Below are 26,558 nucleotides of genomic sequence, written 5' to 3' on the forward strand. Positions count from 1 at the left end.
TGCTTTCCTCATAGCATCACTGACTCTAACCCAACCAATCACCAATCAGTCAACTAGCTCATCCCCAAAAGCTAAGCTCAGAAGGGCAAGGTTGTCTGTTGGGATCAAGTGGGAGGAATCATAGTCTGGAAGGTTCTGAATTTCCCAGCAATGAGATTGGGCTCAATTCTGATGCAGCGCTGAGCCTGGGGACATGGGGCAGGCGGGGAAGGGGACACAGATGCGTTAGATGCTGTGTTAGAGTCGCCGTGAACTCTCAGGACAAGACTCTAAACCGTGTGAGTGGCAGGAACCCAGCATCCGGCCCTCCACACGACCCTGTAAGTCTAGTGAATAAATGAAACGGGGGCAGTAGTCTACCTGCAAAGAGTGATCGTGCTTTCCCTGACTGTTCTTTAAAAATGTGATGTTGAGGCTGAAATTACCAGACTTGCATTTGTTCTCTATGCACACCCCTCTGCAGATGTGTGTACTCGATGGATTACTGATTGAATCTGAATGTGGGTGATGAGTGTTACCTGAGAAACTGTGGCTACATGTCCCCTGACCAGGACGGCAGGTTTATAAAGCCTTTGCCTGTTGTTCACAGGTGCAACGGGCTTATTAGTGAGACTGATGTGTTGTCTTTACATTTATTAAATAAAAAGTCTATCAGCAACTAATAGCCAGAGGCTTACAGTGAAAGTATTATTGCGGTGGGCATTTGTCCAACACCTACCCTGGCCTCAGTAACAGTACCTCTGGTGGCATCAGGCCTGCTCATTTAGGAAGCACTTGCTCACATACCAGTAAAGCCAAAGACATCCTGCTGGATGAGAAGAGGCAGTGTCAGCTCTTCAGTTTTGTTTGAAGGTGACAAAACTAACTTTGAGTGAGGTCAGGCTAGGCGTGGGTGTCATAGAGCTGCTCCATGGCAGCAAACTTCGTGGCAATACCAAGCTGCCACATTGTTAGCTTTGAAGCATGTTTTATCAAACCTTTGAGATTTTATTTTCTTTGCTTTTTCCCCCTGATCATCACGTTTAATGGCGTATGTCAGCATACAATGAAATCTCCTTTCCTATAATCAGCTTGTCCTTAGCAATGGGATGGTAGTCTTGAAAACTGTTGATCACATTGTCCTTTCTTCTGGACAGTCTTTGGATCTCATTGCTTGTAAATGATCCCCTAGCCTCCTTTTTCTAAGCATCTGTTCTTTTTTTGAAGTCTCAGTGTTTATTAATATTTGTTGTTGTCTCTTAGTCCCCATGTCGTGCCCAACTCTTTGCAACCCCATGGACTAGAGCACGCTAGACTTCCCTGTCCTTCACTATCTTCCAGAGTTTGTTCAAACTCATGTCTGTCGAGTTGGTCATGCCATCCAACCATCTCATCCTCTGTCATCCCCTTCTCCTCCCACCTTCAATCTTTCCCAGCATTAGGGTCTTTTCCAGTGAGTCAACTCTTCGCATCTGGTTGCCAAAGTATTGAAACATCAGCTTCAGCATCAGTCCTTCCAATGAATATTCAGTACTGATTTCCTTCAGGATGGACTGGTTGGATCTCCTTTAAGTCCAAGGGACTCTCAAGAGTCTTTTCCAACACCACAGTTCAAAAGCATCAGTTCTTCCCAGCGCTCAGGTTTCTTCACAGTCCAACTCTCACATCCATACATGATGACTGGAAAGACCATAGCTTTGGCTATACTGATCTTTGTCAACAAAATGATGTCTCTGCTTTTTAATATGCTGGCTAGGTTTGTCATAGCTTTCTGTCCAAGGAGCAAACATCTTTTAATGTCATAGCTGTAGTCACCATCTGCAGTGATTTTGGAGCCCAAGAAAATAAAATCTGTCACTGTTTCCATTTTTCTCCTTTCTATTTGCCATGAAGTGATGGGACCAGATGCCATGATTTTAGTTTTTTGAATGCTGAATTTTATACCAGCTTTTTCACTCTTCTCTTTCACCTTCAACAAGAGGCTCTTTAGTTTCTCTTTACTTTCTGCCATTAAAGTGGTATCGTCTGCATATCTGAGGCTGATATCTCCCTGCAATCTTGATTCCAGCTTGAGGTTTATCCAGCCTGGCATTTCGCATGATGTACTCTGCATATAAGTTAAACAAGCAAGGTGACAATATACAGCCTTGACGTATTCCTTTCTCAATTTTGAACCAGTTGGTTGTTCCATGTCTGGTTCTAACTGTTGTTTCTTGATCTGCATACAGATTTCTCAGGAGGCGGGTCAGGTGGTCTGATATTCCCATCTCTTGAAGAAATTTCCACAGTTTGTTGTGGTCCACACAACAGAAATGGATGCTTTTCTGGAATTCCCTTGCTTTCTCTATGATCCAACAAATGTTGGCAATTTGACCTCTGGTTCCTCTGCCTTTTCTAAATCCAGCTTGTACGTATAGAAGTTCTTGGCTCATGTACCGCTAAAGCTTAGCTTGAAGGATTTTGAGCATTACCTTGCTATCATGTGAAAAGAGTGTAATTGTACAGTGGTTTGAATGTTCTCTGGCATTGCCTTTCTTTGGGATTGAAAATGAAAATCGACCTTTTTCAGTCTTATGGCTGCTGATGAGTTTTCCAAATTTGCTGGCACACTGAGTGTAGCACTTTAACAGCATCATGTTTTAGAAGTTAAAATAGCTCAACTGGAATTCCATCACCTCCACTAGCTTTGTTTGTAGTGATGCTTCCTAAGGCCCACTTGACTTCACACTCCAGGATGTCTGGCTTTGGATGAGTGGCCACACCGCCATGGTCATCTGGGTCATTAAAGCTATTGTGTACAGTTCTTCTGTACAAAGAACTTGCACACACAGAACACTCCTCTGTGTGTTCCGGCCGCCTCTTCTCTTCTTAGTTTCTTCTGCTTCTGTTGGGTCCTCACTGTTTCTGTCCTTTACCGTGCCCATCCCTGCATGAAATGCTCTCCGGAGATCTTCAGTTTCCCTGAAGAGATCTCCAGGCTTTCTCATTCTATTGCTCTCCTCTATTTCTTTTCCTTCTTCTTCATGTTTCTCATTGCCTCTTTGTTCAGGTCTTCATTCAAAACTGACTGTCCAAAATGATTCGGTGTGGAATAAACAAAATTTAGTCTATGCAGCAGCCTTCTCTTCCTCTGTGGTGGGTTTCTTTTCTGTGGGCTTCTTTTCGGCTGCTGGTTTCTTGGTCCCTGTGGCCTTTTTCCCCACTAAAGGCTTCTTCAACGTCTTATCACCAACAGCTGTCTTTGTTTCCCACCACAGACTTCTTGCCTGAACCCCCTTCTCATCTGACTTCACTTCTAGTGCCACTGCTGCCCTATCCGTCCGGATTTTGTGGCTCTTGGCCTGCCCTAGAATGGTGTTCTGGTGCGTGGTCTTTGCATATGGGTTGAGTTTCAACACGATTCTCAGGTTTTCCAGTGGAATTTTCCTTCAGGACTCTGCAATGAATCTTCTTGTATGGTGCCTGGAGCGCTGTTTGGATTTCTGGGCTTTTCAAGAGCCTGCTGAGGTCTGTATTGAGCGTCTTGTGCATGGGGAAGTTCTAGTTTCTCTTGAGGGAGGCTGCTTGACGCCAAGTGCCATAGAGCTCACTAAGTTTGGAAGGCCCTTTCGGTCCAAATGCAGAAACATCCCACGTGATCACCAGGAGCAAGTTTCAAAATGTTCAGCTTGCTTCTATTAAGCAAAGTAATTCCAGGGATGTTTCTGAAGGCCTTGATGGTACCATTGTCCTCGTTATAGATGAGGCAGGGTCCCCTGTGCCGGATACGGCGATGATTTCTCATTTTGCCTTTGCCAGCTCTTATTCACTGAGAGGCGTTGACCTTTCTGATATCATTCCAAGCCTTAAGTTTCTTTGCTTTCTTCAGAAGGTCTCCTTGTGGTCTTCAACTTTATCTTCGGCCAGCAAAGGGAGTTCAGGAGTTTCCTCTGGACGATGGCCTTCAGACATGACCGGCGCTGGTAAGGCTGAGGCGGCCGGTGCAGAGCAGATGGCATATCGCTGCTGCGCTGGATTCACTGAGTGGCACCAGTGTTGCCAGGACTTGGTGGGTGCGAACATGTGGCCCCCACGACACATATTTCCAGAAGCTCCCTGGCCAGAATGGTGAGTCCTGCCCCTTGAACTCTGGGAATTCGAGCCACAGCTCTGCTGGTACCCCAAGACCTGTCCCGGGTTTGATGACCAGCTAATTCACTGACAGCTTAGGGCTGTCTGCTGTTTCTCCACAAGTTGGTGTGAACACAGTTAACAATATCTGGTCGAATGGGAGCCTTGAACAGAGCAGGCAAAGTGACCTTTTTGCCAGATGACTCCTTCTTTCTGGAGCACACGAGCCAATGTCAGGGAGAGGGGAAGGCCACGCTCCTCTCCTGCCTTCCTCTATTTCTTGGCATTGCTCACTTAAGAAGGCTTTCTTATCGCTCCTTGCTATTCTCTGGAAATCTGCGTTGAGTTGGATATATCTTTCCCTTCTCCTTTGCCTTTTGCCTCTCTCCTTTCCTCAGCTATTTTTAAAGCCTCCTCAGACAACCACTGTGCCTTCTTGCATTTCTTATTCTTTGGAATAATTTTGGTCACTGCTTTATGTACAGTGTTATGAATCTCTGTCCCTAGTTCTTCAGGCTATTCCCACCAGATCTATTCCCTTGAATCTATTTGTCACCTCCATTGTATAATCATAAGGGAGTTGATTTAGGTCACACCTGAATGGTCTAGTGGTTTTCCCCAGTTCCTTTAATTAAGCCTGAATTTTGCTATAAGGAGCTCATAATCTGAGCCACAGTCAGCTCCAGGTCTTGTGTGCTGATTGTATAGAGCTTCTCCATCTTTGGCTGCATAGAATATAATCTATCTGATTTCAGTATTGACCATGTGTAGAGTTGTCTCTTGTTACTGTATTTATCTATTCTTTTTCAAATTCTAAATATCACAGCGAATTTCTTTTATCAGCACTTATATACACTTTCAACAATGTGTACAGTTTTGTACTTTTTTCTTTTTCCCTCCATTGTTTGTTTGATTATATTTATTCGAGTGGAATTTTGTGTCTCCTGAAGCTTTGAGAATTTAAAAATCATCATTGAAGGCATTTTTCCACCCGAGGTTACAGCCCTTTTCTCCAGAGGCAGCTCTCACTAGATTCAGAGACCCAACCCTTCCCCTTTATACATGGACTGAGGGTCAGTGTCCCCCGAAGAAGTCCATCCTGGCTAATACATTTTCCTTTGTTGATTTCTCTGAACCTTGCAGCCAGCTTTAGGAAGACACCTTCATTAAACATCCCTAATTTCATTTTTGGAGATGTGCTGTTCACATCAGCGTCCTGACTGACAGTCACTGGTGCCTGAAGCATGAGAGGCAATTAGAATTTCAAAAGGGGACCCTGGGATTGTGTGCTCATGCCTGGCTTGAATGTATAGATTATCTCCTCATGGTGAGAAAATGGCTTTGAACAGAATGGGCTGAGCCTATGGGAAGGGTACATTGGACACCAAGTGGGGTGTTGTGTCAATTTTTATGTTTTTCAATGAGGAATGCAGGAAACATGACAAAATCAAGGAAAGGATAAAAAAGATTTTGTTTCGTTCATTCTCAGTGAGCCGTCTTAGCAATTCCATGGGGGCATCTGGCCTCGAGGAACGACTCGAGTACTTCGAGTCAGAAAAAAGAGAGTTCTGATTCCATTTCTTCTAATAATTTACTCTGTGACCTTGGGAAATTAGTCTTGCACTTTGAATGGCAGATGATTCTATACAAACACAAGTTATTTCTATTCTTATATTTCTCTCTCTTTAACTACTACCTAACTTAGAAAAGAGCTCTTTCTCCGTATTTCCTTAGACATATTTTGAAAGCTTTTTATGACTTGTCAGAAACAATATTATTACAGAACAAGAAGCTACTGGAAATGCCATGATTTTCTCTGCTGGAGATGGTAGAACTCGGCAGTCTAGTGGTGATGGAATTAGATCTGAGAAGCCAGCGAGATTCTACACTCTGGACAAAACGAGTTAGGTCCAGCCTTGGCCCTGCTACCCGCTGACACTAAGAGATGGTCTTCACCGACTCAAGGGGAGAAAGGCCCCGGGGCAGATGTGACTGGCTTATCTGGGTTTGCACGTGGCTCAGGGGTGGTTTGGGGAGGGAGAGATGCTAGGGATGGGGGAGGGGAGCTCTGCCCCGCCCGCGCTGTGCACCCACCGCCTGGACGGGGCTTCGCAGTTGCCTGGTGCCTCTCCTGCCTGCTTCCCCTCCTCCCTCCCTACGGCCCTCCCTCCTTCATCTTTCATTCTCCCCTTTCCCTGCTCTCTCCCATCCTTTTCCTCCCCTTCTTCCCCCTTCCCTTCACCTCCCATCCTGGTTCTGCTGCCCGCAGCTCAGGCCCTGCTCCTGCCACACAGCAGCCTGAAAACCCTGACTCCCCCTTGCAGAACCAAAGCCGAAGCAGTATGTTCCCAACCCAGAAGGCCAGGGGTGTACGGAAGCAGTCATCTTCGCACTCCATAAGTGGAGCCAAGAGTAATGCCCAGTGTAAAGCTGCTTCACAGCGTCTGCATGTGTTGTTCCCTGGCAGAGAGACTGAGGCATCTTTGTGTCCTTAACTTTTCCACAGATTAGGGCTCAATAAAAGTAAGGCAGCGGGGGATAAATTACAGGATGGGTGAAAATGTGCACAGGACCTCTGCGATTTTGTCTGAATCAAAGGCTGGCTTCTAATCAATATAATGTATTTTTTTTATTATTAAATAGCCCATTATAATATAATAGAGCAACAAATACTGATAAAAGTGTTCCCAGTGAGCAATTCCTTTTGGAATAATGACTATTTGATTATAGAATGATTTGGCTTTTAATTTACACCAGCACTTAATGTGTTCCTCTTAACTTGGTATTCTCCCGGTGCTGAGTGGAGTCCGGTCACAGGAAGTGATGAATGTGCCCTGCTGGGGAACTTCATTAAGGAGCAGCTCCTGTGTGGGGGCCACTCTGAGTCCCGTGGTCCATGGGCTTCTAGATCAATCCAGAGAGAGCCTTGCTGCTGGCGTTGCTGCTGGGGCCCAGCCAGGGCCCAGGGGATGGAGTGCCACGTGCTTCTGTCCACCTTTATCTGTGGACTCTGGATAACGTAATACCTGGGCCTTTGATCATTCAAAGGACCTTCTTTAACAGCCTTCTATGTACCACACATACATTAAGCAGTATTTAAGGGCAGTGTTGAAAGAAAATGAACAATAAACCAATCACAAAACAAGAATCCTAAAGGTGAGGGAACAATGCAAAGAAATAGAGAACAATAGAACAGGAAAGACTAGAGAGCTCGTCAAGAAAATGGGAGACACCAAGGGAACATTTTATGCAAGGATGGGCTCAATAAAGGACAGAAACAGCAACGACCTAACAGAAGGAGAAGAGATTAAGAACAGGTGGCAAGAATACACATAACTGTACAAAAAGGTCTTAATGACCCTGATAACCACACTGGTGTGATCACTCACCTAGAGCCAGACATCCTGGAATGTGAAGGCAGGTGGGCCTTAGGAAGCATCACGACGAACAAAGCTAGTGGAGGTGATGGGATTCCAGCTGAGCTATTTCAAATCCTGAAAGATGACGCTGTGAAAGTGCTGCACTCAATATGCCAGCAAATTTGGAAAACTCAGCAGTGGCCACAGGACTGGAAAAGGTCAGTTTCCATTCCAATCCCAAAGAAAGGCAGTGCCAAAGAAAGTTCAAACGTGACTTAGTGACTGAACAACAGCGAAGGTGAGCAGGATCTTGGAGAGGACAGCCGCTCCCAGTGGTGTGGGATCTGCTTCATCTGTAGCCCAGCCTTCTCTCTTTCCTTCCCCACCTCCCACAGCTGCACCCAGAGACCCCTTCTAGTTCCAAAGATGCAGGCTGGGTCTCCTATACCCAAATATTCCAAGCATTGGACCAGGACAGCCACTCCATTCTCTGGGACAGAAGAAAGCGAGAATCGTGTAGCTAGAATTGCTCTTTTCCTGAGTGACTTGTGGACTAACTAGGCATCGAACATCGTTGTTCTCAGTCTTGAGATGGCAAAAGCTGAATTCACCATTCACTGAATTCACCGTGCCTTCTTAAATATCCTCCTCCTCTTGTTTTACCCGTTTGTATTCGGTTGGCCCAGAAGTTTGTTTAGATTTTTCTGTAAGATGTAATGGAAAAGCCTGGATGGACTTCTGGGCCAAGCCAGTGGTGAGATGCTCCCGCAGGAGTGTGCTGCTAAACGTGTAACCATGGACTCTCGGCAGTTCTCTGGTGGTCCAGGGCTTAGGACTCAGTGCTTTCATTCCTGTGGCCCCGGGTTCAGTCCCTCACCATGGCACCAAGATCCCACAAGCTGCGTGGTGTGGCCAAAAACAAAGACACTGTGCTCTTTTTTTTTTTAAAAAAGAAGAGTTCTGGTTTCCCTGGTGCAAATGCTTCCACTGGGTCCGATTCCCAGCTTCCCACATGGTGTCCTGACATGAGGATGGGAGAGATACTCCCATGGGCTCTTGGGGGCTGATGTGAGCCAACCTTAGCCACATGCTCGCTGCACCACCATCCAGACCATTCGAGCCGAAAACCTAACCTGCAGCTTTGAGTCTTCATTTCCCTTTCTTCCAGTGACCAGTGTGGGGAGAAAAGGCTGACTTTCCCCTGTGTCCCAAGCCCTTTCACGGCCCCTACACACTCAGGCAAGCTCGCCACCAGGAGAGTGAGGTCTCTGTCTGTTTGGCTTTGGTTAGTTAGGGATCCACAGTGGGGTTCTTTTGGAATTTGGGGGAGCAAGCCTGGTTATCATCAGGAGGGGACCACCACCAGCTTTCAGATGGTGAGCTCCAGAGACATCTTTGGGTGTCCTTGAAATTACTGTCCAAGGATGCTATCTTAGCATGACATTCAAAGTTTGCTCGAAAAGGTGGAAATTTTGTTTATTATTTCTGAGCCTAGAACCAAATTCCAGTTTACTTATAAGCATAGATTACCTGTTAGTATTATTATTTTATTTTTAATGTATGCTGGTTGTATTGGGTTTTATTTTGGTGTCCTCTCTCTTTGGTTTCTCTGTACTTGTCACAGTGGCTTCTGATCCTTTTTTTTTCCCCACTCCAAACTCATTCATTATATGTATGGCCAGGATAGCATAATTTATTATTATTTTTGAGCTTAGTTGTGCCCAAGTATGAAATACATATCATTGCATTAGAAATTGTTTTCTTTTTATATCTCTAATAAAGTAAAGAATTATATTTATTTGTTTGAATTATGTATATAAGAAATGGCACCCTACTCCAATATTTCTTGCCTGGAAAATTACATGGACAGAGGAGCCTGGCAGACTGCAGTCCATGGGGTCTCAAAGAGTCAGACACGACTGAACACGCACACATATATCTTATATTGTCTATAAATTGCTCTACGAGGATGGAAGATAGGACCCTGGGAATATCAAATGCCATTGATCCAGTAGTAAATCATCACCCAGCTTTTCTACAAAAGTCACAACCTGAAGCCATTTCTGATTCTAGAAACATAAAGAAAACTGTGTGTTTGTTCAAAACATGTATTTCTGGACCTGATAAATGGACTTTTCTAAGGGGTAGAAAGAAAACTTTTGTGTAAGCATACTTACATGTCACAACTGGCTTTTCCTGCTCCACTCTGCATCTCTCCAGGCTGGTCTGCTCTGTTTTGTGTGACATAAATTAAAGCAGCACAGATGGCATGGATACTAGAAACATATCTATCAGGGCAACTGGCCACCGGCCCACCAGGAAGGGCTCCACCACAGCAGGGCGGCTGGCTCCCTGCCGTGCCAGGTGGGCTTTGCACTTGCTTGGTGGTGGGGAGGTTTACCGGGTCACGGATGAGGTCAGGGGGTGGCGGGGATGGCCAGGTCCTTTGGGACCTTGGTGCTGTGGATATTTGTCATCTGGTGTCTTAGACTGTTCAGGCTGCTATTGCACACAAGCCCCACGTGTGGGGCTTGAACAACGGACACCTACGTCTCACTGTCTGGGGGCTGGGAGTCAGGATTCAGGTGCTGACAAATTGGGTATCTGGCGAGGGCTCTCTTCCTGGTTGGCAGACACTGTCTTCTTGGAAAGAGAGTGCTGTGGTCTCTCCATCCCTTTATAAGATCATGAACCCCATTCCTGAGGGCTCCAGACTCATGAGCTAATCATTCCCAAAGCCCCAAATTTCAAGCACCATCACATTGGGGATCAGTCTCCACATATGGATTCGGGTAGGGGGACACAAACATTGAGTCCATAACATCTGCTGGGAACCATTTCAATATTTTATCAACAGGTACACCACCTTTATGGCAGAAAGTGAAGAAGAACTAAAGAGCCTCTTGATGAAAGTGAAAGAGGAGAGTGAAAAAGTTGGCTTGAAGCTCAACATTCAGAAAACGAAGATCATGGCATCTGGTCCCGTCCCTTCATGGCAAATAGATGGGGAAACAGTGGAAACAGTGGCAGACTATTTTCTTGGGCTCCAAAATCACTGCAGATGCTGATTGCAGCCATGAAATTAAAAGACGCTTACTCCTTGGAAGGAAAGTTATGACCAACCTAGATAGCATATTAAAAAGCAGAGACATCATTTTGTTGACAAAGATCAGTATAGCCAAAGCTATGGTCTTTCCAGTCATCATGTATGGATGTGAAAGTTGGACGGTGAAGAAAGCTGAGCACCGAAGAATTGATGCTTTTGAACTGTGGTGCTGGAGAAGACTCTTGAGAGGCCCTTGGACTGCAGGGAGATCCAACCAGTCCATTCTAAAGGAGATCAGTCCTGGGTGTTCATCGGAAGGACTGATGCTGAAGCTGAAACTCCAATGCTTTGGCCACCTGATCCAAGAGCTGACTCACTGGAAAAGATAGAGGGCAGGAGGAGAAGAGGATGACAGAGGATGAGATGGCTGGATGGCATCACCGACTCTGTGGACATGAGTTTGAGTGAACTCCGGGAGTTGGTGATGGACAGGGAGGCCTGGCGTGCTGTGGTTCATGGGGTCACGGAGAGTCGGACACGACTGAGCGACTGAACTGAACTGAACTGAACTGACTGAAGTGAACAGCTGTGCAGGTGCTCTGTTGTTCAGTCGCTCAGTCGTGTCCGACTCTTTGCGACCCCATGAATCACAGCTCGCCAGGCCTCCCTGTCCATCACCAACTCCCAGAGTTCACTCAAACTCATGTCCACAGAGTCAGTGATGCCATCCAGCCAGCTCATCCTTTGTCAGCCCCGTCTCCTCCTGCCCTCTATCTTTTCCAGCATCAGGATCTTTTCAGATGAGTCAGCTCTTGGATCAGGTGGCCAAAGTATTGGAGCTTCAGCTTCAGCATCAGTCCTTCCAATGCATATTCTGGTTGACTTCCTTTAGGATTGACTGGTTTGATCTCCTTGCAGTCCAAAAGACTCTCAAGAGTCTTCTTCAGCACTACACTTAGAAAGTATCAAGAGCTTATGGGCTGAATATAGCCCTAAACCTGGCTTCTAGCCCTAGATCTAGGACTGAACTCTCAGGGAGAGGCACGGGGTTAGGCGTGGCTGTGGCCGTGGATTCCAGGCGCTCACTCCCCACTAGGCCTTTCTTACTGGGCACTGCCGATGCCCAGGTGTCCCTGAACCATCCATTGGCTCTTGTCCTATGGCACTGCCATGCCTTCTGGGGACTTGTCTTGCTCTTGGGAGCTGATTTATGGTTTTATTAAAATGCAATTAAGAGGGGGGCAATGATGATGAATCATTCCCACCACTTGCCATCTAAGCCCACAGAGCAGCTGCCAACAGCATGGGAAGGGCACAAGGTGCAGCGCTGGGTCAGCCTGGCAGCAGGGCCCTCGAGGACTCCCCGAGGGCAGCAAGCCCTGCCCTCTGGGGCTCGGCTCTCCATCCAGCCACGACCTTTGGGGGTCAGCCTTTGAGCTTCTGTGTGCGTCAGTTACATCATTTACAGGAAGCTACTGGGATGTCACGCTAATCATTCATGATTCTTTTCCTTTTATAAAAACATAATTTAAAAAACCCAAGCAGCTCAAGATAGCAAAGGGTAGACATTTTTAAAAGGAGTATTTGCTTAGATAAATATCCAACGATATCTATTTCTTGGCCTCAGCTTGGTGCCTTTCTTTTTTTTTTTTTTTAAATTACTCATTTATGAAATACAGTTGATTTACAGTGTTGTGTTAATCTCTGCCTTACAGCAAAGTGACTCCGTTGTACGCATATATACATCCCTTTTCATATTCCTTTCCGTCATGGTCTATCCCTGAATGTAGCTCCCTGTGTCATACAGTAGGACCTTGTTCATCCATTCTCTATCGAATAGTCTGCATTTGCTAGTCCCGAACTCCCACTCTGTCCCTCCCCTAGTCTGGTGCCTTCCTTGCTATGTGTGAGTGTTCACCAGGTGACTCTGAATCTAGCCTGTGGTCCCTGCCGTGATCTTGGCATCCCTGTGGCTGTAATTAGAACTGGGACAGGAGCTGCAGAGATGGGGCTATGGGAAGAAAAAGCCAAACCTCCCTGCGGATGAGGAGGGAACATGTGGTCCACTGGGCACGGCTGGCCTGGGCATGCCTTGTCTGTCCCCAGGTGTCAGGCTCCTTGCTTTGGTGAATCCTTGTATGTCCCATCCTCCACTTAAACCCCAGGCCCCAGGGAACAACTTTAAAATGTTTCACCTCTTGTTAGTCTCCTCTCCTAACACCCAACCTTCTTCTAGATTTTTTCCATTGTGTAAATTGCACAGTTTTCAATGTACAGTTGGGTAGAATTAAGTACTTTCAAGGGCTTCCCAAGTGGCCCCGGTGGTAAAGAACCTGCTTGCCACTGCAGGAAACCTGGGAGATGTGGATTCGATCCCTGGGTCAGGAGGATCCCCTGCAGGAGGGCATGGCAACCCACTCCAGTGTCCTTGCCTGGAGAATCCCATGGACAGAGGAGCCTGGGGGCCACAGTCCACGGGGTCACAGAGTGTTAGGCATGATTGAAGCGACTGAGCACATGTGGACAAGTACATCACACTGCTGTGCAGCCGTCACCATGCCCATCTCCGGAACTTTTTCACCCTCCCAAATGGAATTTCTGTCTCTGCTGACACTAACTCCCTGTTTCCCTCTCCCCAGCCCCTGGTAACCTCTGTTCTACTTTCTCATCAGGAATATGCTTATGTTTGGGACTTCCAATGAGGGGCGGAGAAGGCAATGGCAACCCACTCCAGTGTTCTTGCCTGGAGAATCCCAGGGATGGGGGAGCCTGGTAGGCTGCCGTCTATGGGGTCGCTAAGAGTCGGACATGACTGAGTGACTTCGCTTTCACTTTTCACTTTCATGCATTGGAGAAGGCAATGGCAACCCACTCCAGTGTTCTTGCCTGGAGAATCCCAGGGACGGGGGAGCCTGGTGGGCTTCCGTCTATGGGGTTGCAGAGAGTCGGACACGACTGAAGCAACTTAGCAGCAGCACAGCATACGAGTGGAATCACTGGACTTGTCCTTTTATGTCTGGCTTCTTTCACTTAGCATATTAACCTCACATGGAAAAGCTGGTTCAAAACTGGGAAAGGACGTGTGTTGTCATCTACTTATTTAATTTATATGCAGAATGCTAATACTTCATGTGAAATACCGGGCTGGATGAATCACAAGCTGGGAAACCAGATTTCTGGGAGAAATACAATCAACCTCAGATATGCAGATGATACCACTCTAATGGCAGAAAGTGAAGAGGAACTAAGGAGCCCCTTGACGAGGGTGAATGAGGAGAGTGAAAAAGACGGCTTAAAACTCAACATTCAAAAAGTTAAGATCAAGGCATCCAGTTCCATCACTTCATGGCAAATAGGTGGGGAAAAAGAAGAAACAGTGACAGATATTATTTTCTTGGTCTCCAAAATCACTGTGGACAGTGGCTGCAGCCATGAAACTGCAAGATGCTTGCTCCTTGGAAGGAAAGCTATGACAAACTAGACAGTGTATTAAAAAGCAGAGACATCACTTTGTTTACAAAGGTCTGTATAGTTAAAGCTATGGTTTTTCCAGTGGTCATGTATGGATGTGAGAGTTGGACCATAAAGAAGGCTGAGTGCCCAAGAATTGATGCTTCAAATTGCGGTGTTGGAGAGGGCTCTTGAGAGTCCCTTGGACAGTATGGAGATCAAACCAGTCAATCCTAAAGGAAATAAACTTTGACTCTTCACTAGAAGGACTGATGCTAAAGCTGAAGCTCCAATACTTTGGCCACCTGATAAGAAGAGCTGACTCATTGGAAAAGACTCTGATGCTGGGAAAGATTGAAGGTGGGAGGAGAAGGGGGTGACAGAGGATAAGATGCTTGGATAGCATCACTGACTCAATGGGCATGAATTTGAGCAAACTCTGGGAGATGGTGAAGGACAGGGAAGCCTGGCGTGCTGCAGTCCACGGGGTCACAGTCAGACACGACTTAGCAACTGAACAACAAGAACAACAATTGTCCTTAAGATTCATTCACGTTGTATCAGGTGCCAGAATTTCCTTCCCTTTTCAAGACTGAACAGTATTCTATTGTGTGGAGAGACCACGTCTTGTTTGTTTATTCAGGGCTCGATGGGCTTTGGGGGTGTTTCTGCCTTTTGCCTATAGTGAACAGTGATGCTGTGAACATTGATGCGTTTCTTCCGGTTTTGATCATTGAAAGTTATGCCTGCCGTATCCAGACCCTCTCAAATGCACTGTTTGTCCTGTGGATCCAATACCATCTTTAGCTCCTGAAACATGCACCCGCAGACCAGGTGTATCAGCCCTGTTCTCCTGCATTTGCTCTTGCCGTGCACTGGGTGTGGAGCGGTCTCCACCCTCTCCTGTCCTTTCTCCGGCCCTCTCTCTGCTCTGCAGCAACTGGCTTTATGAAATCTTGGCCTTCTTCTCTATCTCTAGAACTGCTTAACCCTTTGGTCTACTAATACATTTCATTTGGCTCCGTGTTTCCTGGCAGGTGTTCCTGGGCTCTGACTCTGCCCAGGTTTCAGCCCTTCCTTACCCTTTTAGGGACCTCCCCTGCAGCTCAGCTGGTGAAGAATCCGCCTGCAATGCAGGAGACCTGGGTTCGATCCCTGGGTTGGGAAGATCCCCTGGAGAGGGGAAGGGCTGCCCACTCCAGATTTCTGATCTGGAGAATTCCACGGACTGTATAGTCAATGGGGTCACAAAGAGTCAGACACAACTGAGCGACTTTAACTTTCACTTCACTTTAACCTTTTAAAGCCATGTCCTCCAGACCATGAAGGCTGAACTCACAGAACAGGATTCAGTATTGACAGCAAATAAGCACAACAAAACTAATCAAACATGTTATTAATTACATGTACCGTGATCATAGGCTACTTGGTAATTAGGCATGACTGATAAGGGCTCATAAGTGGCTATGCTTAATTGTACTCTGACCTGAACTGCCCAATCATTTTTGGAGTTAGTAGGGAGTGTGTTTGTTTGCAAACAAAGGTCAGTCTAGTCAGAGCTATGGTTTTTGCCTAGTCATGTATGTATTTGAGACCCTCATGCTGGGAAAGATTGAGGGCAGGAGGAGAAGGGGACGACAGAGGATGAGATGGTTGGATGGCATCACCGACTCAATGCACATGGGTTTGGGTGGACTCCAGGAGTTGGTGATGGGCAGGGAGGCCTGGTGGGCTGAAGTCCATGGGGTCACAACGAGTCAGACACGACTGAGTGACTGAACTGAATGACTGAGGGAGTGTGTGTGTTTGTGTGCACACGTGTGAGTGTGTCTGTGTTGATGGGAGAAGAAAGGATGGGGAAAGTTTATTTGGAGAGGTGGTGAGTCTAGGAATACCTGGAGAGGGAGGCTGTGACCCCTTTCCTGACCCCCTAACAGTGGGCAGGATAGGAAGTGTTCCTCCGAAGCCTCAGCTAGGACCCTGTTCTCTTTCTTCCACCTTCTGCCTGCCTCAGCCCTGATTAGAATCCTCAGGTCAGTTTCCTCTTCTCTTTCATTTTTCTTGTTCCCTGCCCTGACCAGGACGGAAGGGAAACGGACTGTAAATACTGACAGCTCATGCTGGATATTGTGGTAAAAGGAACTCCATGCTGAAACATTTCTCTGTGCAGCTGCTTGAAATTCTAGCCACTGATTTCCTTGGCCAACTCCAGTGACAGGGGTCCACAGGGCTGTTGGAACTGGGGGTAGATTATGGGACATCCTAAAATAGCATTCCCAACCTGCAGGCAGAGGAGTTATTGTGTGGGATACAAACATTGTCTAGTTTGGATAATTGTCTTGCCCATATTTACCCAAATTAAAACAAAAAGCCTGCTGAAGGATGCATGGTGATCAGTAAACTATCTAAGATGTTTATTGACTCCATAGCTGACACTTGGAACAACTAGTCAAGAGCAAGTAATCCCGTGCCCTGGTCAAGGGGTCAGGTGGGTAGCAGTCACATCATTTTCGGCTACTGCGTGGACACCTGTGCAGTTTCCCTGGTAGCATCTGCAGGAGGAAGTGGGGATCAGCTTCCTCTAGCATGTCTAGTGGTTTCTTGGGAGCCCCTTCGGTCGGTTCTGAGGGAAAGGTTTAGATAGATTTGAGAACGAGGGTGTGACCATAACTCACTCTCAGCACCAGGGTGGAGACAGCCACTCGGGGTGGACACTCCGCTCACTGTTCTCTAAGGGAGCCCAGGCTGCAGCTCCCACGGCTCACAGTGAGTCTGCACCCATCTCTTGCTGCGCTGAACTGAAGCCAAAAGAACAAGACGCCTGCCAGATGCCCAGGAAGGAGCTGCTGCTTCTGCTCAGGTTTAATTGAAACACTATCGCTACAACAGCCTATGGCCAGAAGTGATGGCAAACAGCTGTTATCCTGTCGTATTCCTCACGATTTTAAATCACATTCACGCCAAAGTTTTTCTTCATTGTCTGCTTGTCACTCAGTGTGAGAGACTGAGCACCACATGGAAGGGGCGGGGGAGCAGCCTGGAAGCCCGCAGATGTGGGTTCTAAGCTGGCCGCCTCTGGCGGAGTAGTCACCATGTAACAGGGAAGGACGGATCTGACTTCATAGTGGATCTGTTTCTTTTACTTTAACCTCTGCATTCTATTTCTGCTAAAGTTAAGAATGTTGCTTGTAGCCTGAAGTGTACAGGAAAGTGCATTAATGGAGGCTCTGAGCTTTTAGGGTGTAACTGTTTCCCACTCATATAGAGAGAAAAAGTTTCAGAACAGAGTAACGTGTATCTTGTTGGAGGTTTTCAAGAATGTCATGACCTGGTGACCTGATAGAGGTGGGCAACTGCAGGAACAAAGGATTCCACTGTAAAAGGGGCCTCAGTTCAAACTGGGGTAAGATGGTTCTTTGGGAGACCAGTCCGCCATCTTCTTAGTCTGTTGGCTTTCTGAATAAAATCTCTATTCCTAGGCCCCAACAGCTCATCTCTGGATTTATTGGCCTGTCATGTGACAAGCAGTATGAGTTTGGACTCAGTAACAACTAGCTGTGTGTGACCTTGGACAAGCCCCTCACCTTGCCAGACTGCAGTGTCCTCATTTATAAAATAACCTAAAATTTGATGATGGTGTCCTGGTATCCTTTGCGCTGCAACTCTGGGCTGACTTCTATCAGCCTCATTCAAGACGTGAGTGGACAGCGAGGAGGAAGGATCGTGGCAGACGGGGGCTGTGTTTGCAGGACCCACGGGAGGTCACTGGCTGTGCGTTCTCTCCCCTCAGCCCCTCACTCTGCCACTCTGCCGCACATTCCAGACCTGCTGCCTGCCTCCTCCAACACACGCTTCATTCTAATACATGGTTCATTCAATGCTCACAATAGCCTGCCGGGCTGGTACTATTATTATTTCCAATTTATACCTTGGGAAACAAAATGTGAGGAGGCTCACATGCTCAGGGACACAAAGTTAGAAGCAACGGGGCAGGGATTTAAGCTGAGGAAGCGTGACTCTCAAATCCGACCGTTAATCACTGTGAACAGGTAGCGATGGGAATCCCTTTGCTCTTTGGGAATCCCTTTCCCACTGGAAGGAGACTGGGAGTGTCAAGAAAGCAGGAAAGAGGGACCACGGAGGCGCGAGGAGGATGCCTTCACCATCTGCCCATTGGCGCTTTTCCTGGGAACCGGTCCTGGGTGACTGGCCTTGGACGTTTTCAGGGGAGAAAAATGTCTGCTCCGTTTGGCTCTGCCTTTGAGCAGAGGGCGAAAGTCTACCGGGGAAGCTGGGCCTTTGTCTTCCTTTTTCCTCCTCCTCCTCAGGGAAGTTCTTGCGATGAAAGTGACACGGTTGACGCCAGGTGACTAGCGGTGGCTGTTCTCTATGACCCAGAGAGCGGCTCACAGTTTCCACACACATTGCAAGTCTGTCCTTTTAGGGGCAACCGTGGGTGGAGAGGAGACGGTGGGAGAGCAGAGGCTTGTGTAAGACAGGCCTGGTGTGGAAGCAGGGTCCGCCTCTTTGAGGCGTGTGGCCTTCAGCCTCCTTTTCTTTGCCTGAAGGAGAGGAACAGTCTGTCTGTCTTCTTGCAGTGTTGCGGTGAGGATGAGATGAGAAACCCTGCACCCAGCACAGCGCCCGCATTACAGGCATCTGGGTAGCATCAGTCCCCCTTTCTGTTTTGTCACATCTTCCTACTAACCTGACGTTCTTCTGTTTGCCTCTGGTTGCCTTTTTCTCCCCCTGAGCTGTTCAACACAGTCTGTTCAGCCTCACATCTGAGATCCCTCATGTGTCAAACGCTTTCCCTTCCCGGGGTGTGTGTCTGCTCATATCAGTCCTTCCCTGCAGCTAGTCTGATGGCCTTCTTCACCTTCCCTTCTTCTGCCCAGGAGCACCCCCTGTCTGGCTTGCAGACAGCTGCTTCTTACTGTGCTCTCACAGAGCAGGCCCTCTGTGTCGCCTCTGAGGGCACTAATCCCACCATGGGGCCCCATCCTCATGACCTCAACTAACCCTAGTTGTCTCCCAGAGGCCTCATCACCAAATACCGTCACTTGAGCATCAGGACTTCTGCAGATGAATTCTCAGGGGGTACAAACATTTAGCTTGCCACGGAGCAAACACTGAGGCTTCCCTGAGAAGAAGGAGGCTGCAGACTGAGGACTTCCCTGGTGGTGCAGTGGCTAAGACGCTGTGCTTCCACAGCAGGGGGCCCAGGTTCAACCCCTGGTCAGGAAACTAGATTCCATGTGCCACAATTAAGACCCGGCGCAGCCAAGTAAATAAAAGAGTAAAAAATATTTAAAAATAAAATAGAAAGTTAAAAAAAGATGACTGCAGCCTCAGCTCCTACTTGGGTTTCTAGCCCTACAGATTCCAGACAGGGCAACCCCTACTATCTCACGTGCCAGTCCCACAAAACCTCTCCCTCCAACAGCCCACGGGTAGAAATGTTTCCGATTGGTTCTGTTTCTCTAGAGACATCAGACCAACACAAGCTTAGAGGTGGCTTGGAGTCAATGTTTTTCTGCCTTTCACAGTCGGGCTGGGGGTGGCTTAAATCAGCTCAAACCAAGAAATTTAAAATCTGCCTCATCTTTGGGAAAATAGTGAACCTGTTTGCCAAAAGCTCATTTTCCTACTGTGGAATCAACCTCTGGGTTTTCCGTCAACCATTCTTCCTGCTGCCTTGGGAGGCTCATCCATTGAGTTTTTTTCACTGAAAAGTTTCGTTGAGAGCTGACCACTTCTTTATTCTCAATCCTTGTATTATTTTAGAAATTGAGAAAAAGATGCGTTAAAAAAATGAGATGAAGGGTAACTGGAGTGGTGTGGTGCACGCCCCCTGGGGACTCGTTATTGGTTCATTTCATCCAGTTTTTGTCTGTTCCTTTATAAATTAATTCTCTATCAAACTTCTTCATGTTAGAGCGGACTGTTTCACGGAAGTTTCATTGTCCACAAAGTTTTTTTAAAAACCATGCCAGGCACCTTTTGGGGTCTTATTTTCCTCACCAGGTATTGAACCCATGCCCCTGGCAGTGAAAGTGTCAAGTCCTAACCACTGGACTGTCAGGGAAGTCCACACAATGTGTTTAGATATCTCTTTTGGAGACACGAAGGACCAATTATTATTAATAACATTAATGATGCATTGAAGTTGTACAGCTATGCACCTCAGAAAGCACTTTAAAAATTAATCTTAAACATTCCTGCACCGGAGCAAAAGTTTTATACAATAATCTGTTAATATTTATGAGTGATCTTTTTTCCAGGATCCTCCTCAAGTCTTCAAAATCAATTTGTCATTTCCCTCTTAAAATGGAATAGAATGTAGTGGAAATGTTTGAAGAATACCTTCAGACAGGCTAGACAGAGAACGACAATGCTATAGGGTGAGGAAGAGGCTGGACCAGCAGGGGCTGAGTTTGGGGCTCCGAGGCCTTGGTGACCTTCCTGCCTGTGACCAGTGACCTCTCTCAGCCTCTCAGTCCGGTTCAACCGCGGTCTTTTACTTGACATGTCTTGGGTCAGCAATCACCTGTGACCGTTGAAACTGACAAAGTTGGGTTTTTAAGGGTTTACTGTAGGGCTGACAAACATGGTACTTATTGTCAACATTTCCACACTCTAGACCTTCTGACAGACACACTTAATTATTCATGAAAATACTTCCCACTTCTCTTTGGACTTGGCCTCAGATCCTTCTTTGATGTAATCATTTTAAGTAACCACTACTAATCGATGAGAATTGGTGCTAGATTTAGTCTCTCTTTGCTGCTTGGTGTGAAGTTATTATTCTGCCTCCCTAAAGAGATAAGAAGAATCCCACATGACTCACCCAGGCTCAAGAATTGTGGAATTTCAGAATGAGAAGAGCCTTAGGGAATGCAAACAACTCCTCTACTTAACAGATGGGCATCCCCCATGGACACACACAGAACCTACATTTCCCTGCCCAGTGATCTGTTAACGTTCTTAATACTTTTCCAAAGAGAAGGAGAATCCCCTTGTTCTCCCTATTCTGATTTAATGGTAAAATAAATTACAGGACATCAGAAGGAACCTGGGGCCCACCTGCTCCAGCTTCCTACCCAACGTAGGAAGAAGACCACCCGATCATTATCCAAATATGTCCCATGACCAAGGAACCCTTTCTGTGCTGGGTGCTCGTGGATTTAAAATCTTCTTTCCTAGAGCTCTTGACAACTGGCCCTAGATTTTCCCTTCTAAATGAACGCTACAAACTGTTGAATGTATTATTTTTCCCTGGGAAGATAGACATCTAAATTGGTTTAAAAGCAGAGACATCACTTTGCTGACAAAGGTCCATATAATCAAAGCTATAGTTTTTCTAGTAGTCATGTATAGATGTGAGAGTTAGACTATAAAGAAGGCCAAAAAATTGATGCTTTCAAGTTGTGGTGTTGGAGAAGACTCCTGAGAGTAACTTGGACTCCAAGGAGATAAAACCAGTCAACCCCTAAAGGAAATCAACCCTGAATATTCATTGGAAGGACTGATGCTGAAGCTGAAGCTCCAATCCTTTGGTCACCTGATGCGAAGAACTGACTCATTGGAAAAGCCGCTGATGCTGGGAAAGACTGAAGGCAAAAGGAAAAGGGGGCTGGAGGGTGAGATGGCTAGAAAGCATCACCGACTCAATGGACGTGAGGTAGAGGAAGCTCTGGGAGTTGGTGAAGGACAGGGAAACCTGGCGTGCTGCAGTCCATGGGGTGGCAAAGAGTCGGACACTACTGAGCGACTGAACAACAGCAGAGGCATCTAACTCCACATGGCTCTTAAAACGTAAGTCTGATGGTGGCCGTTTGTGCACAGTGTTGGGTGGGTGGGGAGGTACTTTCAGGCAGGTGTTCTTTGGGGAAATATCACACACTGCTTTCTCCTCTACACACAAGACAAGGCCTGGTGGTCCCGGGGAGCACGAGGGCTTAGTGGGGTATCGGCAACCGGGGAGCCACCGAGCAGTCTGCTGTTACGCAGGCGCCATGAAGCTTCTTTGCCCACTGAGTCACCGTCCAGGTGTTTCCCGAGGTCAGCTCCTCCCCCACGTGCCATTTTGACCGATGGTCATTTTTTCCGCAAAGTAAGCCGTTTCGACACAAAGCGTGTGCTTTTCCAAGGCACTTTTGAACTGATCGCTGGCCGTCAGCCTTTGACAAAGCTGCATTATTATTTGAGATACACCAGAGGAGCAGCCCCATGCTCCACTATAACTCAAGGAGCATATTTGACGCTGAAATTCTAATACCTCATTTTCATGACAAACGACGCAACAAGAGCCCCAGATGGCCACCATGCATCTTCCATCCCGCCTGCAGCCGCCCAGGGAGAAGGAAAGTGCTGAACACTTCCCCTCTCTGCTCTGGCCCGTGGCGATGCGTGGTGCTAGGGGAGAACTGGCCGCAGGTTAGGGCCGCTGTTCACGTGGCTCTTGTGCCCTGATAACTTGGAGTGGACTCGGTCTTCAAGTAGAGGAACACGCCTGAAACCAGGGTTGTGATAGTTCCCCTTGGAGCTTCCCTGGTGGTCCAGTGTTTGAGAATCCGCCTGCCAATGCAGGGGGCCACAGCTTTGATCCCTGGTCGGGGAAGATCCCACAGGCCATGAAGTATTTAAGCCTGTGTGTCTCAACTATTGAGCCTGAGCTGTAGTGTCTGAGAACCACAGCTCCTCCTGAGCCCACATGCCATAACTCCTGAAGCCCTCATGCCTGAGCCCATGCTCCAGAACAAGGGAAGCCACCACAATGAGAAGCCCACGAACCGCAACGAAGAATAGCCCCTGCTCACCACAACTAGAGAAAAGCCCGTGCGGCAATGAAGATGCAGGGCAGCCAAAAATAAATCCATAAATTAAGAAATAGTTACACTTGACATTGCCCTGGATACAGATGCCTTGGCAAAGGATCGGTCAATAGACACAGTGGGAAAACATGCCATCTAAGAGCATACATTCACTGCGGTTAGAGTTAATCAGCCAGGGGCTCGGTGAGAGGATCACAAGGTCTGCAAGTAGCTTGCAAGCGTTTGTTTCACTTACTTGATGTGCAGACGGGAATAGGACTCAAATGTTTATATCAACCCTGGACATCCCCAAGAGCATTCAGGCTTCAGTTCAGTTCAGTTCAGTCGCTTAGTCGTGTTCGACTCTTTGCGACCCCATGAATTGCAGCACGCCAGGCCTCCCTGTCCATCACCAACTCCCGGAGTTCACCCAAACTCATGTGCATCGAGTCGGTGATGCCATCCAGCCATCTCATCCTCTGTCGTCCCCTTCTCCTCCTGCCCTCAACCTTTCCCAGCATCAGAGTCTTTTCTAGTGAGTCAACTCGTCGCATGAGGTGGCCAAAGTATTGGAGTTTCAGCTTTAGCATCAGTCTTTCCAATGAACACCCAGGACTGGTCTCCTTTAGAATGGATTGGTTGGATCTCCTTGCAGTCCAAGGGACTCTCAAGAGTCTTCTCCAGCACCACAGTTCAAAAGCATCAATTCTTCGGCGATCAGCTTTCTTCACAGTCCAACTCTCACATCCATACATGACCACTGGAAAAACCATAGCCTTGATTCAGGCTTAGTTAGGACAATTTTCACCATAGAGCAGAAGTAGGAAATAGGCAAACTTTACCCTCATGCAGAAGGGTCTAGCAATTAAAATATAAAGGCTTATATCAGGGTTATGCAGCAAAAGAAAACTAAAAGGATGTGTGTGGGTGTGTATCTGGTACATGTGTGCGTGTGCTAAGTCGCTTCAGTTGTGTCCAACTTTTTGCGACACTATGGACTGTAGCCTTCCAGGCTCCTCTGTCCATGGGTTTCTTCAGGCAAGAACACTGGAGTGGGTCTCTGTTTTCTTCTCCAGGGGATCTTCCCCGCCCAGGGATCGAACCCTCATCTCTTAGATCTCCTGCATTGCAGAGGGGTTCTTAACAACTAACAACACCTGGGAAGCCCAGTATACATGTATGTACGCATGTATGCACGCATGTATGTAAAATAAGTGGCTGGTTCATGCTATTATGAAAGCCATCAAGTGCCCAGATCTGTGGTTAGCAATCTAGAGACTCAGGGAGAGCTGATATTTCAGTTCAAGTTCAAAGGCAGGAAGAAAATCCCATACTGCAGCTTGATAGCAGCCAGAAGGACAAATTCCTTCCTACTCAGCATTTCTGTCGCATTCAGATCATCATCTGATTGAAGCCCATTACATTAGGGAGGGCAATCTGCTTTTCTTTATCAGTTCAACTGTTAATTTCATCCGGAAACATCCAGAGTGATGTCTGGCCAAATACCTGCCCCCCATCCCCGCCCCCCACCGATAACCCAGTAAAGTCGACACATAAAATTAACCTTCCCAAGTCTACTGCTTGTCCACACGGCACCCACACACATCTCCTTCCACCATCCGAATCTCCAAATAAAGACAACACTTCTGGTCATTATTCTGCTTCTGAAGGCCAAGAGGAAAGCCTTCTGTTGTTCTGGGCCCCACTCAAAACCAGTAACTTTCCAGGTTGCTCGGTAAGTGGGCTGAAGTGGCACATACAATGTGAAGTGTATGCTGACATGGATACCTGTGGATCTAAAGTGTCATCAGGTGTCCCCTCCTCCCCCCAGAGAGGACTGACTGATTAGTGGAAACGTGGCCCAGAGTGGCTAGCAGTGGGTCCACCGGCTTTGGGTTCACCCTGTGGTTACTTTCCCTGCCCTTGAATTTATAACTGGGCTAGACACGACTGAAGTGACTTAGCAGTAGCAGTAGACATACATGGTAATTGGCAGAATTCAATATTGGTATTTCACCCTGCAGGAAAGCGCTATTATCGTGGTGGGGGAAGCCAAGCCAAAGCTCTAACACTGCCTTCCCGTGACCGAGATACAAGGCCCGAAAGCAGCGTCACGCCCCAGGGGAATGGCACACGTTAATGGGGCCTTTAAGCAGCGAGGGGATGCACGGGCCGTGGTGCCCGTCATGCGTTCACTTACTTTCCCAGCTCTCTCCCCGTCTCTGTCTCTCGTCTCCAGGAGGAGGAAAGTGGACACGGCAGAGCTACCCAGACAGCAGCCCCACGCGCAGCTGCATCCCGCACACAGCGCTGTTGCTGGAGCAGATGAATATGCACGCATTACGCGTATTTCGGCACATGGTCATTGATCTGCCCTGATCCTCACCAGGAAAGAGTATCAGACATTCTTCCCATTTACTTGGGAAGGACAATAGTATACGTTTATAGTCTTGTCACACGGTTACATTAACTTCCTGTTTTTCCAAGGAATGTGAAGGGGCCTGAACCAAGTGGCAAATGGCTTGGGGAGTTAGGGCCCTGGAAGGAGTTACAGCACGGCATCGGTCGCAAGGAGAGAGGTGTAGAGATGAGCCACAGGCAGCGAGCACGAGGCCTGAGCACCTTTGTCACCTGACAGTGCTTGTTAGGGAACAGGCCACTTCAGAAGACTCAGTAAACCAGCTGCACAGAAAGACCCAGCTGGCTGAAGTCGGGCCCCCAGGGCGGACACCATACACACGTGTGTAACATCGACACGGATGGCTGGGATGGGGACCACTTGCTGAGGCTGATCTAGCTACCGCCTGTGCTGGTGTCCATCGTGTCAGCAGCAAGTTCAGTTCAGTTCCGTCACTCAGTCGTGTCCAGCTCTTTGTGACCCCATGGACTGCAGCATGTCAAGCTTCCCTGTCCATCACCAACTCCCGGAGCTGGCTCAAACTCATGTCCACTGAGTCAGTGATGCCATCCAACCATCTCATCCTCTGTCATCCCCTTCTCCTGCCTTCAAACTTTCCCGTCACCAGGGTCTTTTCCAATGAGTCAATTCTTCACATCAGGTGGCCAAAGTATTGGAGCTTCAGTTTTAGTATCAGTCCTTTAAGTGAACATTCAGGGTTGATTTCCTTTAGGATTGACCAGTTGGATCTCCTTGTATGCCAAGGGACTTGAAAGAGTCTTCTCCAACACCACAGTTCAAAAACATCATTTCTCCGGCACTCAGCTTTCTTTATAGTCCAACTCTCACATCCATACATGACTACTGGAAAAACCATAGCTTTGATTAGACAGACCTTTGTCAGCAGAGTAATGTCTCTGCTTTTTAATGTGCTGCCTAACGCTGGGCTGGAAGAAGCACAAGCTGGAATCAAGATTGCTGGGAGAAATATCAATAGCCTCAGATATGCAGATGACACTACCCTTATGGCAGAAACTGAAGAGGAACTCAAAAGCCTCTTGATGAAAGTGAAAGAGGAGAGTGAAAAGGTTGGCTTGAAGCTCAACATTCAGAAAACAAAGATCATGGCATCTGGTCCCATCACTTCATGGGAAATAGATGGAAAAACAGTGGAGACAGTGTCAGACTTTGTTTTTTTGGGCTCCAAAATCACTGCAGATGCTGATTGCAGCCATGAAATTAAAAGACGCTTGCTCCTTGGCAGGAAAGTTATGACCAACCTTGATAGTATATTAAAAAGCAGAGACATTACTTTGCCAACCAAGGTCCGTCTAGTCAAGGCAATGGTCATGGTTTTTCCCGTGGTCATGTATGGATGTGAGAGTTGGACTGTGAAGAAG

The 26,558-nt window shown here is 47.3% G+C and overlaps 1 pseudogene; it reads right to left on the reverse strand.

Moving 5' to 3' along the window:
* Window positions 1–3,086: 3,086 nt before the first annotated feature.
* On the reverse strand, window positions 3,087–25,120 carry LOC129552019 (large ribosomal subunit protein uL4 pseudogene; annotated as a pseudogene).
* Between the last annotated feature and the right edge of the window lie 1,438 nt (window positions 25,121–26,558).

The sequence above is a fragment of the Moschus berezovskii genome, chromosome 3, assembly GCF_049115385.1.
Source record: "Moschus berezovskii isolate FMDL1 chromosome 3, NW_MosBer_1.0, whole genome shotgun sequence".
Lineage (NCBI taxonomy): Eukaryota > Metazoa > Chordata > Mammalia > Artiodactyla > Moschidae > Moschus > Moschus berezovskii.